Source organism: Botryllus schlosseri, chromosome 3 (genome assembly GCF_051294905.1).
Source record: "Botryllus schlosseri isolate E-star chromosome 3, Bs_hap1, whole genome shotgun sequence".
Lineage (NCBI taxonomy): Eukaryota > Metazoa > Chordata > Ascidiacea > Stolidobranchia > Styelidae > Botryllus > Botryllus schlosseri.
Genome location: NC_137238.1, coordinates 20,255,573 through 20,266,567, shown reverse-complemented (window position 1 = coordinate 20,266,567; position 10,995 = coordinate 20,255,573). Strand labels below are relative to the sequence as shown.

General features: G+C 40.0%; 1 long non-coding RNA gene across 1 annotated transcript in view; it reads right to left on the bottom strand.

The window, feature by feature from the left end:
- Positions 1 to 8,406: 8,406 nt before the first annotated feature.
- The window catches only part of LOC145436057 (uncharacterized), a 115,491-nt gene continuing 112,902 nt past the window's right edge, over positions 8,407 to 10,995 (bottom strand). The window contains exon 2 of the long non-coding RNA XR_013914153.1: positions 8,407 to 8,584. This is a non-coding gene — a long non-coding RNA (uncharacterized LOC145436057). The remainder of the gene's footprint in view (positions 8,585 to 10,995) is intronic.

Below are 10,995 nucleotides of genomic sequence, written 5' to 3'. Positions count from 1 at the left end.
TGAAAAAGGTTCACAGTGCAGAACCCAACAAGGTTCGTTTGTGAACGTGAACCTCTAAATTTCTGAGGTTCACACACAGAACGCGAACGTGAACCTCACGTTCACTCCATCCCTACAGCATACTGTATTGCTATAGTTCATAAATATTCTCTGTCGTCGAATCGTTGAACTAACATTTTTCAAAATAATCCGAAAACTACTTACTACTTTTGAAAGTCCAATTTCTGACGAGTAGGCTTATTAGTTCAAACTAATAGTTGTTGAGTGTTCTGAAAATATATCCACTATAAGTAGTGCCAGTAAGCAAAATCTATATGTATATTATGTAAAAGTACTATTTTAGTGACCACCTCTAGAGGCTCTAGAAAACGTATCTGTTCATTGCGTTGTAGCTTTGACGGTGGCAAATTTTTAACTGCTCTAGCTCCAGAGGTCTATAACAACGTTTGCAGGCGTCGCATGGATTCGTCAATTTGTGAATTTGCCGAATTCAAACATGTTCCTCGGGTCTTATGATATCATTAGTCTTTTCACGAACGTACCGTTGAAAGAGACAATTGATATCTGTGCCTGCACGCTATACAATAGAGATTTGCCACCACCCCCTTTCTCGCGTGAGGTTTTGGTTGAACTTTTGAATATGGTAACTTGGTATGTTGCATTTAGTTTTAATGACACCATGTTCAGACAAACCGATGGCGTAGCGATGGGATCCCCTCTCGGCCCGATTTTAGCTAATCTATTTGTGGGAATCCATGAGAAAAATTTATTCGCCACTGATACAATCGAAAAACATTTTATGTATCGTCGATATGTGGACGACACCTTCGTCATCTGCCATAACGAGTCAGAGTTTGACGATTTCCTGGCTAACTTGAGTGCACTACATCCCTCATTGAAATTCACATTTGAAAAAGACTGCGATAACTCGTTACCGTTCTTGACGTTCATGTAGAGGGTAACCATATTTTGGAATCGGGAAGGGAAAACAGTTTTTTTAAATTTTCAAACTAAGAATACCGGTGAAAAATCCCGCTCGGATCCCGAAATACCCGCCGGAGTGTTAATTCAGTGCGATTTTATGGTATCTCGCTCGAATTTTAACTACAATTCTAAAAAAAAGAGGAGGGCATTTAGGCGTCCTCGGAGGAAATTTTCAAAAACCTGAAAAGGGAGGACAAATCGTCCTAAAGGAGGACGTACGATAACCCTAATTCTATAGATTACACTGGTCAACACATATTTTTAGGCAGACAAAGTAAGAGTGGTTTTGGGGGTTCTGAAGGGCACTGATTCCGAATATGACCATAGTTTTTTCAAATTGGCTCTTGTTGTGGAGATAACCCATGGCGCTATTTTGACCAAAATCTCCCATTTTCGGGGTAAGGACTGGATATAAAATCGGCTTAGTCGTACTATAAAGTCTAGAAATTCAATCTACTTGTTATTTTTACACACAAAAACTATTTTAAATCAAAATACAGCAACAGCACTATATTTAGGGGTATTAGATTAATCATAATTAAATACTTTCACGGGATATCATGAACATAAATAAACTCCAGTCATGTATATGAGTATTTACGTAGATACTCGAATAACGTGGCATTAGTTCAATCAGTTTTACGTCAACCACTTATTGTAAATTTGAAAAAATCAGTCGGAATACAATATTATTGATATACGTTAAATCGAAATTGTTTTTTGTACGATTTTCGCCAGTAAGCTATTTAGTGCAGTTTCTCGAAAGGTTCCGGCAATGGTCTGACATAATATGTTCAATGGTTCATATCATCTGCCCTGGTATCTTTCTTTTGTTGTTCTGATGTCTTGTTACAACCTCTACCCTTGCTAATCAATAAGATGATCGGGAAATATACCAAGATGACTGAACATGAAGTGAACTACTTTTATGCTCATGTTTATTCCAAGTTTTCGATATGCAGTTACGAATTTTCGGACCAACTGTTTGTAGTTCGGTGCTTTGTGATCAGCTAAAAAGCTGTGTACTCCTCCTAATGTGAAATTGGAATCTTTAATCGGTATTCGAATATACCAGATACCAGATTTAAGCTTCTCGTTTGATAGGGTTACTAGCAATGTTCCCTCTAAGCTGCGCACGTGCGCAAATGCGCAGTGCTGAAACGGTCTCGGCGCACAGAAAATCTACGCTGCGCACAAAAATCCGAAATGATTTTTTTTAGTCGTTGCGCACTGTTGTCCAATGGACCACGCAGGCGCGCAGACTCGTGAATATTAAGATGGGACATTGCCAGGGCCAAAAAGTGTTATAAATGAAGTATGAAACCGAGGTACAATTGCGGCCCGCAAAGGTATATATTGTTCTCCGTACACAAATGAGAATTTACAATCACGTGCGCCTGACGGGAGATATTTTTTTAGTATGGTCTCGTACGCGTGCGCGATACTGATATCATTTCAATAGCGCATTATTTTCTGGGAATGGCGAATTAACATGGCTTAACAAAGTTATAAATAACAATTAATGGGCTAGCTCGAAGATAATCTGCGAGAAACTAACGAATAGTCTTCTCCGCGTGGCTTGAACATTGCGTAAGATTTACTCAGGACCGCAACTGTCGCACCCCAAACCCTCAACAATTGAAGGGGCCGAGCTCGAAGGGGGTCCGAAATTATTTCAGGAATTAACAGAAATCATGGTTTATTTTTTGGAATTTATTTTCGCGCTACGCGCGATTTATTATTGTCAGATATCTTGATTATTGGGTACCCTTTCCCAGCAAAAAATACGCATGATCTATAGAAATGGACAGTTTGGTGTCGGCCATTACCGCACCATGACGCGACAAGTTAAAGGCTATGTAGCATGCGACTCCAAGAAGTGCGCCAGAACGATCAGCAGCGAGAAAACCTTGGGCGAAAAAGACTGCCCCTGTGCTGACCGAAAACTTCGATATATACACATACATACATAGGTGTGTAATTGCCCAATGTCCATGTTCATTGGCGCCTAAATGGCTGGCGCCGAATGTTTCCGTCCTGGCGATCCGAGTCCCACAACAAGACAAATGCCATATCCAGTAAAGAAATACCAATTTGAAATCGTGTACGTCTTTTACTTTAGTACGTTTTGGCGATTTCAATATATCTTTTTATAATAGCAGATAGGCGGTCACGAAATAGCATCATGTAACGAAGTCATTATACCAACGGTACGCCCGAAGATGTTTTATTATTATTTTGATGACCTATCTATTCCAACACTCCTCACTGGACCTACCGGTAAATCTGATTATGTGATCAGAGAGAGAATAAAAATTGTCAGCAATATATATGCAATTCCCGATCATATTGACCGATGCAATCATGAATTATATATATTTTTTGCACTTCGCGCGTTTAGGGGCGCCGCCACTAAACGGGCACCCAACGTAGATGATAAGTACTGGAAAAAGCCTAGATGCCGAGGGGTGTCTGGGGGGCGAAGCCCCCCAGTAGTTAGTTTCATCATCCTACTGGAGGGTGGTTGCGCACTCTTGGCCGAGGGCCTGCGCAGTGAGTTAGCGGGTTTGCGCAGACTCTTGAAAAATTAGAGGGAACATTGGTTACTAGGTATACCCACTTTGTTGATTCAGTGGAAAATTATCCATTTACCAGTCAAAATAAATTAGACACATATGAATATAGTAGTTAATCCTTTGAAGGACAAATTTTATAGTTTTATACTCCTCTATAATCTTGGTAGAATGACCAATTGATACATGAGAAGATGAATTTACGTTTTGCAAAAGTACAATTTTTTAGGCTTGACAAACTGCTTTTTTGACAAACAAATTTTTACATCACGCCATGTTAATATTGATAGAATGACTGAGAATGACATGAGGGTTCTTCATAGTCAATTAGCCATTTATGCGCAGTATAAAATTACAAAAAACTACCATTTTCTTCCTACCAAGCGAAGTATTTAAGGGTAAATACAGTAATTTTAGGCTTTTTTAGGGGTATAAATATCTTCTGACAGAGAGCCAATCAGACAAAACCAATGTGATATTCGTAATCAGCAACCTCAAAAACCTCAGAAACGGCTCTCAGATGTTCTGCCTAAAAAAAAGCATTTTGTTGGCCAGTGTTATTGATAAAAAAAAACAATGGGCCAAAAACAAGCTCACAGGATGCCGTTAAGATTTCGTGCGAAGCGTTTGAAAGTTGCTGCCGCAGAATGGGCGTGCTTGCGGATTAGATGATCAAGGAGTCTGCTACCGGCAGCGACTGTGAAAGCGCATTGTAGGTAGGTTGGCAGACAATGATTTTGGATTAATTCGGGGCATGTTGAGGTACGAAAACATGATAAACAAACAACAGCTGATTCACAAAAACGTCGGTAGCACGCCCATTCTTCGACAGTTACTTTCAAACGCTTTGCACGAAATCTTAACGGCTTTCCTGTGAGATTCTTTTTGGCCCATTGTTTGTTTTTTATATCAATAATCTATAGAATAAGACATTACAAAGGATCATTTTTAAGATTTTCCAAATTATGGACAACGCTACACTGCCCAGTCAGACCTGTAAATTGCTACTTATACTTAACTAGCAACGCTGGCTACTTTGACCACCTGTGAAACTGAATATGAGTACAATCATTCATATACACGTATAGTTAAATGCATATGTCGAATACATGTTTTTCACAGAAAACACTCAGCGGCACGAGATAGATGTACTTTACTCGACGATAAGTATTTGCACTGTTTTCAGATGTTGAACCATAATGGACGATTGGAACTTGTCTGTGTTATTAAGATTGTTCCCTGAACATTGATTGCGGGGAAGCACTCCATTGCTTCTGGCATCAACCACAAATGTATCATGACTATTGATCAATACGCAGGCTTGGAATAGGCAATTTTTCATCGATCGATGGTGTTGCATTTGATGACGCAAAGTATCTGGAGTCATATATTATTATAACAGTAATTGGATTATATGGTAGGCAGATTTACGACCTATATCCACCACATCGGTTAGCAGCTTGATCAAACACCAACATGCGATAGCCTACAAACCGGTCCTTGCACCCAAGTAATCAAGTACACTCTGGCATACACGGCATCGATAGTGACTGCGACATCCATTTCATTCGTACGTGTTTTGTTTCAACCTGGAAGAATGGCGCCTACATGGATATATAAATATATATACAAATTATATGGGATCGGAAACGTGATCAAAATCGGACTTCTGGGAACAAAGCCCCACATTTTACCAATAGTACCGGTAGGCTTTGTTACATCGTTGCCTTTTCACACATGCAGCAAATATGCAGTGTGTCAAGTTCAAGTGATGCTACAGCATATGAATATTCATAGATTCATCGACACAATTCTCATCGACCAGCAATATGAGTGCAAGCTCCATTGATATTTAGGATAGCGAATGTCGTATGTATAGCCGATGACAGTAGGGGCATAGTGTCCTACATGTTGTCGACACAAGCAAATCTCATGGCTCAGAGAAATTGTATCACGTCACAATTTCCATTTGGCTACAGGCAATTTGACGGTCATTTTTGACCGGCTTGCCGAGCATTAAATTTGGTAAAACGGGCATCAATCGAAAGCTGACTCTGCACTGATGACGAAAATAAAAATTTTATTCTGCTTGCGGCCCTGGAACCCCCACAATCAGCTTCGAATTTTTCATTGTTATGGAGGTTGGCATTGGGACGCAACAATGCTTTTTGAACCTTTCTCTCTTGAGCTACACTCTCGTTTCGCCAGACAGCATTGTCACGTCATGAGCTTCTCCCTCGTTTCTCCAGACATTTTTTGCATTGTTGGTCAAGCTAGGATAAAGGCCAATTCAAGAATGTACTCTTTGTCAAACTCATGCAGCGATATGCTCTTTGTATGAGATTTGTCATTCAATTCAACTGCATCGCATTTCAGGAAGGCCCATTTGAAATTTTCAGGCAATGTTATTGGCGTCCACATTAAACGGAGTACTGAATAGTCAGAATTCATTTTGTAGAGAAGGAATGTGGGAAAAGCGGGTGAATATTCAGTAGTTAAATCTCGTATCACAGTTACAAATGTAGTGTTGGTACTAGGTTTTCTCTCCTCCAGTATAGGAAAGTGAGCATAATTTTCTTTGTACTGTTGACATTTCCAGAGTCACAGATTTGTTTTGAATGCTCCTCAACATCTCATGTATTTAGTAGTCTTCCCCCTGAAGTTGCAAATTCAATTTGTTCAGATGTGACGTTAAATGTACCAGGAAAGCTCGATTACAAGATTATGAGTCGGCGATATTTGTGTTTTCGAGGAAAGTTGCTATTTCATTTCTCAGTTCATACACTCGTGTAAGCATAACTGTTCGACTTAATGCGCGAACATGACAGATATAGGCCTATATGACATCGCCAAATTGATTCTCTGCTTGTAGTAATATCTGGCGTAACTGATTCAGTTAATGAGACAAAAATCATATTAATAGTTTTCATCATTGTGGCCAATACACTATTCAGGTTTGTTGTCTTGGCACACAATGCCTTCAGGAAAATTAAACTATAGATAGGCTAACTCAGTGGTTCCCAACCTTTTTCATCACGTGCCTCCCTTGGCCGAAATTTGAGCCAAAATTCCCCCCTTAACCGAAATCTGCCCGATGATTAAAAAAGGTCATTTTTTACCGCGCAATCACCTGTTGACCGAAGAATAAGACCGGAGGTACGGAGTGTCTGTTTCTAGCAGGGCTGTAACAATACTTTGTAGACCTCCAAATACAATGGTCTTGGTCTCAATCAAACAAATTCTGGAAGGCTTGACTCAACAGACCCCCATTGGTGTTTTCGGCTTATCATGCACCAATCGCTAATATAAATGCTGTGATAAATCAGTATGCATAAATTTGCTGGTCTCGCGATTTTTTTCTCAAGTGTGCGTATGCATTTGCCAATAATATTGGTATTTTCATATATAGCATGATTGACCACACTCGAGTCGGACTCGAGTCAGCACTTTCTGATGACTCGACTTGACTCGAGTCATTTTCTCAAAATAGGGAAACGACTCGACTCGGCTAGAGACAATCTGTGTATTGACTCGACTTGGAGTCATTGTACATGACTCGAACCAAGCCATATGACTCGTGACTATAAGACGGCCAAGACCGACATTTCATTGTAATTTCGAAGAACAGTAAAGTGGCCTTCCTATTGGAATTTCGTCTATTGGTCCTGGTTCTTGAGAATGCGACAATAAACTGCTCAAAGTGAGGAAAATTAGTATATTATAAATCAAAATCATTCAATATCAACAAACTGAGTTATAAAAAGTGAGTTTAACAAGACTTTAACTGGAAACTGAGCAGTCAACACAAGGAATTGGACTCGGACTCGAGTCATAATACCATAACTCGGACTCGACCCTATGCTCGGTGACTTGGACCGTCGGACTTGACTCAATGGTGAATTGAAAATCACTCGACTTGACTCGAGTCAAAACTATGAAAGTGAAATTGACTTGTAACTCGGAGCCTTGTGACTTGGTTACAGCCCTGATATATACTCTGATATATAACATACACGTGATCAGATTTCCTGCTTGAGCTCATTGAAATTTAGGACACTCGTTCGGTTTCGGAAACACTGCACCAAGTTTAACATGCATTTTTTCGATCGAGTAGCTGTTCACTAAAAATAAAGCAAAGCTAGGGATCTCTTCGACTTGAATCGATGACGTTGGAATATTTTGTCACTTTATGAAAATGTTGACATGAAAATATAAGATAAATACTTTCGTTAGAGGCCTTGTTGTGATAGATTCGGCACGACATTTGCTCGCTTGGAATATATTTGATTGAGAGGACGTCGCTGGCCTATAAAATTGACTCGCGAACTGCAGCACATCTGAACTAGTTAAAAAAAAACAAGGGCGAACTTGTATGGGAGAAAGATATTTCAAATAGCATTTGAACATACTTTCAGCAAAAAAAACAGCTATAAGGAGCATACGCTCTGATATAACTGGTTGCCAACATGACAGTTCGGACATGAACATTTTGGGAAATCCGTTACAATTCTAAAGTGGAATTCCTCCCTAAAAATTGCAAAATTCCCCCCAAGGGGGGAATTCCTCCCCGGTTGGGAACCACTGGGCTAACTAATATACGGAGGCTAGTTATCTATAATTGAACAGTTTGAGATTTCGTCATTGCGTCTGAGATGTTCCAATCGTTTTTGAAGCAAATGAAGGACACCTTTATTGTCACACCCCATTAGAGTGGTAAACCCTTTAAAGAAGTATGGAACACCTTTGGTTGCGAGATACACCCGATTGATAAGCACTGATCCAGTCTAGTCTATCTCCATCTCCTACTTCAACCACCTTCGTTTTATGGCGTAACAATAGACTAATACGATGTAGGCTACTATTATATCGTAGCAATGCCGCATTTTTTTCATGCAGTGCTGCACTGCAGATTGAAACTCATTATGAAACGGCGGGCCGTATTCTTGTGATAACTAATTATTATGTCGCGGGCCGGACGATTTCGCTTGGCGGGCCGGATCCGGCCCGCGGGCCGTAGGTTGCCGTCCCTTGACCTAGATAATTGATAAAGTAATGTGAGAGCGTGCATCTTATTGCTCGGTCAGATAAACCACTTTACATTAGAACTGGTGTCCACGGCTTCCACACCAGCAGGCACTCAACGCACTGGGATTGCGTGGAGTGAAAAAAAACGTGGTGCAGACTCGATAGCCTTGCAGTTTCTTCACATCTCCATCGCCCAAGCCCATTCGTGATGTAAACGTAGATAGTCTGACTCCCTGACTCTCCTTCCTTTTCTACATAAATAAATTGTCACATTTTGTTTCAAAAAGTTCGTTTATTCCATTACCACTTACACAAAATCGAAAGCCATTGAAGATATGATAATGACATGATTATAAATTACATTTATGTACAAGTAGTTCAATGCAATGTGTCGAATACTTGATTTTCACAGAAAACACCTAGGGGCACGAGATATCAGATGCACGTCACATAGCGATAAGTATTTGCATTGCATTCAGATGTTGTGCAATGTTTCCCACAATCAATGTTCTCGGAACAATCTTGATGATACAGACAAGTTCCAATCGTTCATCAACCACAAATATATCATTAGTAGCCTATTGGTCGATACGCAGGCTTGGCATAGGCATTTTTCATCAATCGATGGTGCTGCATTAAATGACGCAAATTATCTGGAGTCATCTATTATTAGAACAGTAATTTGATTATATAGTAGGCACATTTACGTCCTATGCCCACCACACCGGTTAGCAGCTTGATCTAACAACAACATGCGATACAAACCGATCCTTCCACCAAAGTAATCAAGTATATCCTCTGGCATACAATACACGACATCGATAGTGACTGTGTCATCCATTTCATTCGTACATGATTTGTTTCAACCTGGAAGAACGGCGCCTAGATGGATATATATATAAATTATGTGGGATCGGAAACGTGAGCAAAATCGAATTTATAGGAACAATGCCCCACATTTTACCAATAGTACCGGCGGGTTATGCTACATCGTTGCCGTTTTCACATATGTAGCAAAACTGCAGTGTGTCAAGTTCAAGTGTTGCTACAGTATGGAAATATTAATAGATTTATCGACACAATTCTCATCGTCCAGCAATGAGTGTAAGCTCCATTGATATTTAGGATAGCGAATGTCGTATGTATAGCAGTACGATAATCAAATATATATATAACCGTAAATCGCAGACTTGTCATAGACCTGATCCAGAAAAGAAGGATTGTATCAGCCGGGCATTATTCACATTCAATTCACAGCTATTCAGCTATACGAAAGATAACAAACTATGGAATTGTTTGCAACCTCATATCCTATCCATACCGTTGGAAGAGATATCAACTCGGGGGACGTACCGGCCACAGCGAGCTGGTCTGTGGCCGGCCACAGTGTGTGAATTTCACAGCTTTTCTGGAGCAAAGAGTATATTCCACACAGTATTGGTTCTTTGATTCCCTAATTGTTTCGTTCGGGTACTATGATTACGGGATTTAGTACTGAGAACGAGAGAACAGGTAAAATGACCGAATATTGACCGATCAAGTATCTCGATGAAACATACATATGTATTCACGGATTTATAGTAGAAAGTACTTGCGTAAATCGAACAAATTTGCACTGAATCAAGAAAAATTTCCAGCACAGTATTGTATTATTCATAAATTAATCAGGGAAATTCACGAAAGATTATAAACTGCCTCCGTATGGCGGATTGGTGTACCGCTCATACCCTCTCGAAGATCGGATGAACAATTGCCAGTGTCAGCCGAATATTCGTGTCTATTTCTATCCAAAAACATCCAAATCAACACTTACCAGTTACCACTTTTGATACAGTCTTCATTGCTTCTAGCTTTTTATGCCATTATCTCCTGTTTAATTTAGTGAGTATATCCCCTTTTAATGTACGCCTATTCTTTACATCATTTTGTGGGTTTTTAATTGATATTATAGAGACTCTGCCAGATCGTTTCGACTTCTTCCTATTATTACATTGTATCGCTATTCTTCTGGTATTTCGGGTGAAAATGCTAATAAACTGAGCTAAGCTCTTGCTCTCACCTAGTTCTATTGACTGTATGCCCATAATAGAACATAATCTATCATACATCTGAGATCTGACCACCAATGGGTCATGAACAGTACTGATATATAATATTAAGTTGGTATATTACGGCCGGCCGTGAAATTCATTCATGGCCGGTCACGAGAAACTCGTTTTCATGGCCGCCAACGAAGTTTCGTGGCCGGCCACAGCCAAATTTCATGGCCGGCCATGATATTCAATGTGGCCGGCCACGGAATAGCACTTTTCATGGCCAGCCATGGAATATTTGTGGCCGGCCACAAAAAAATCCGTGGCCAGTGACTGGGCACGGGAATGCTGAAAGTCTGTTTCCAAAATTTTGCTCTGAT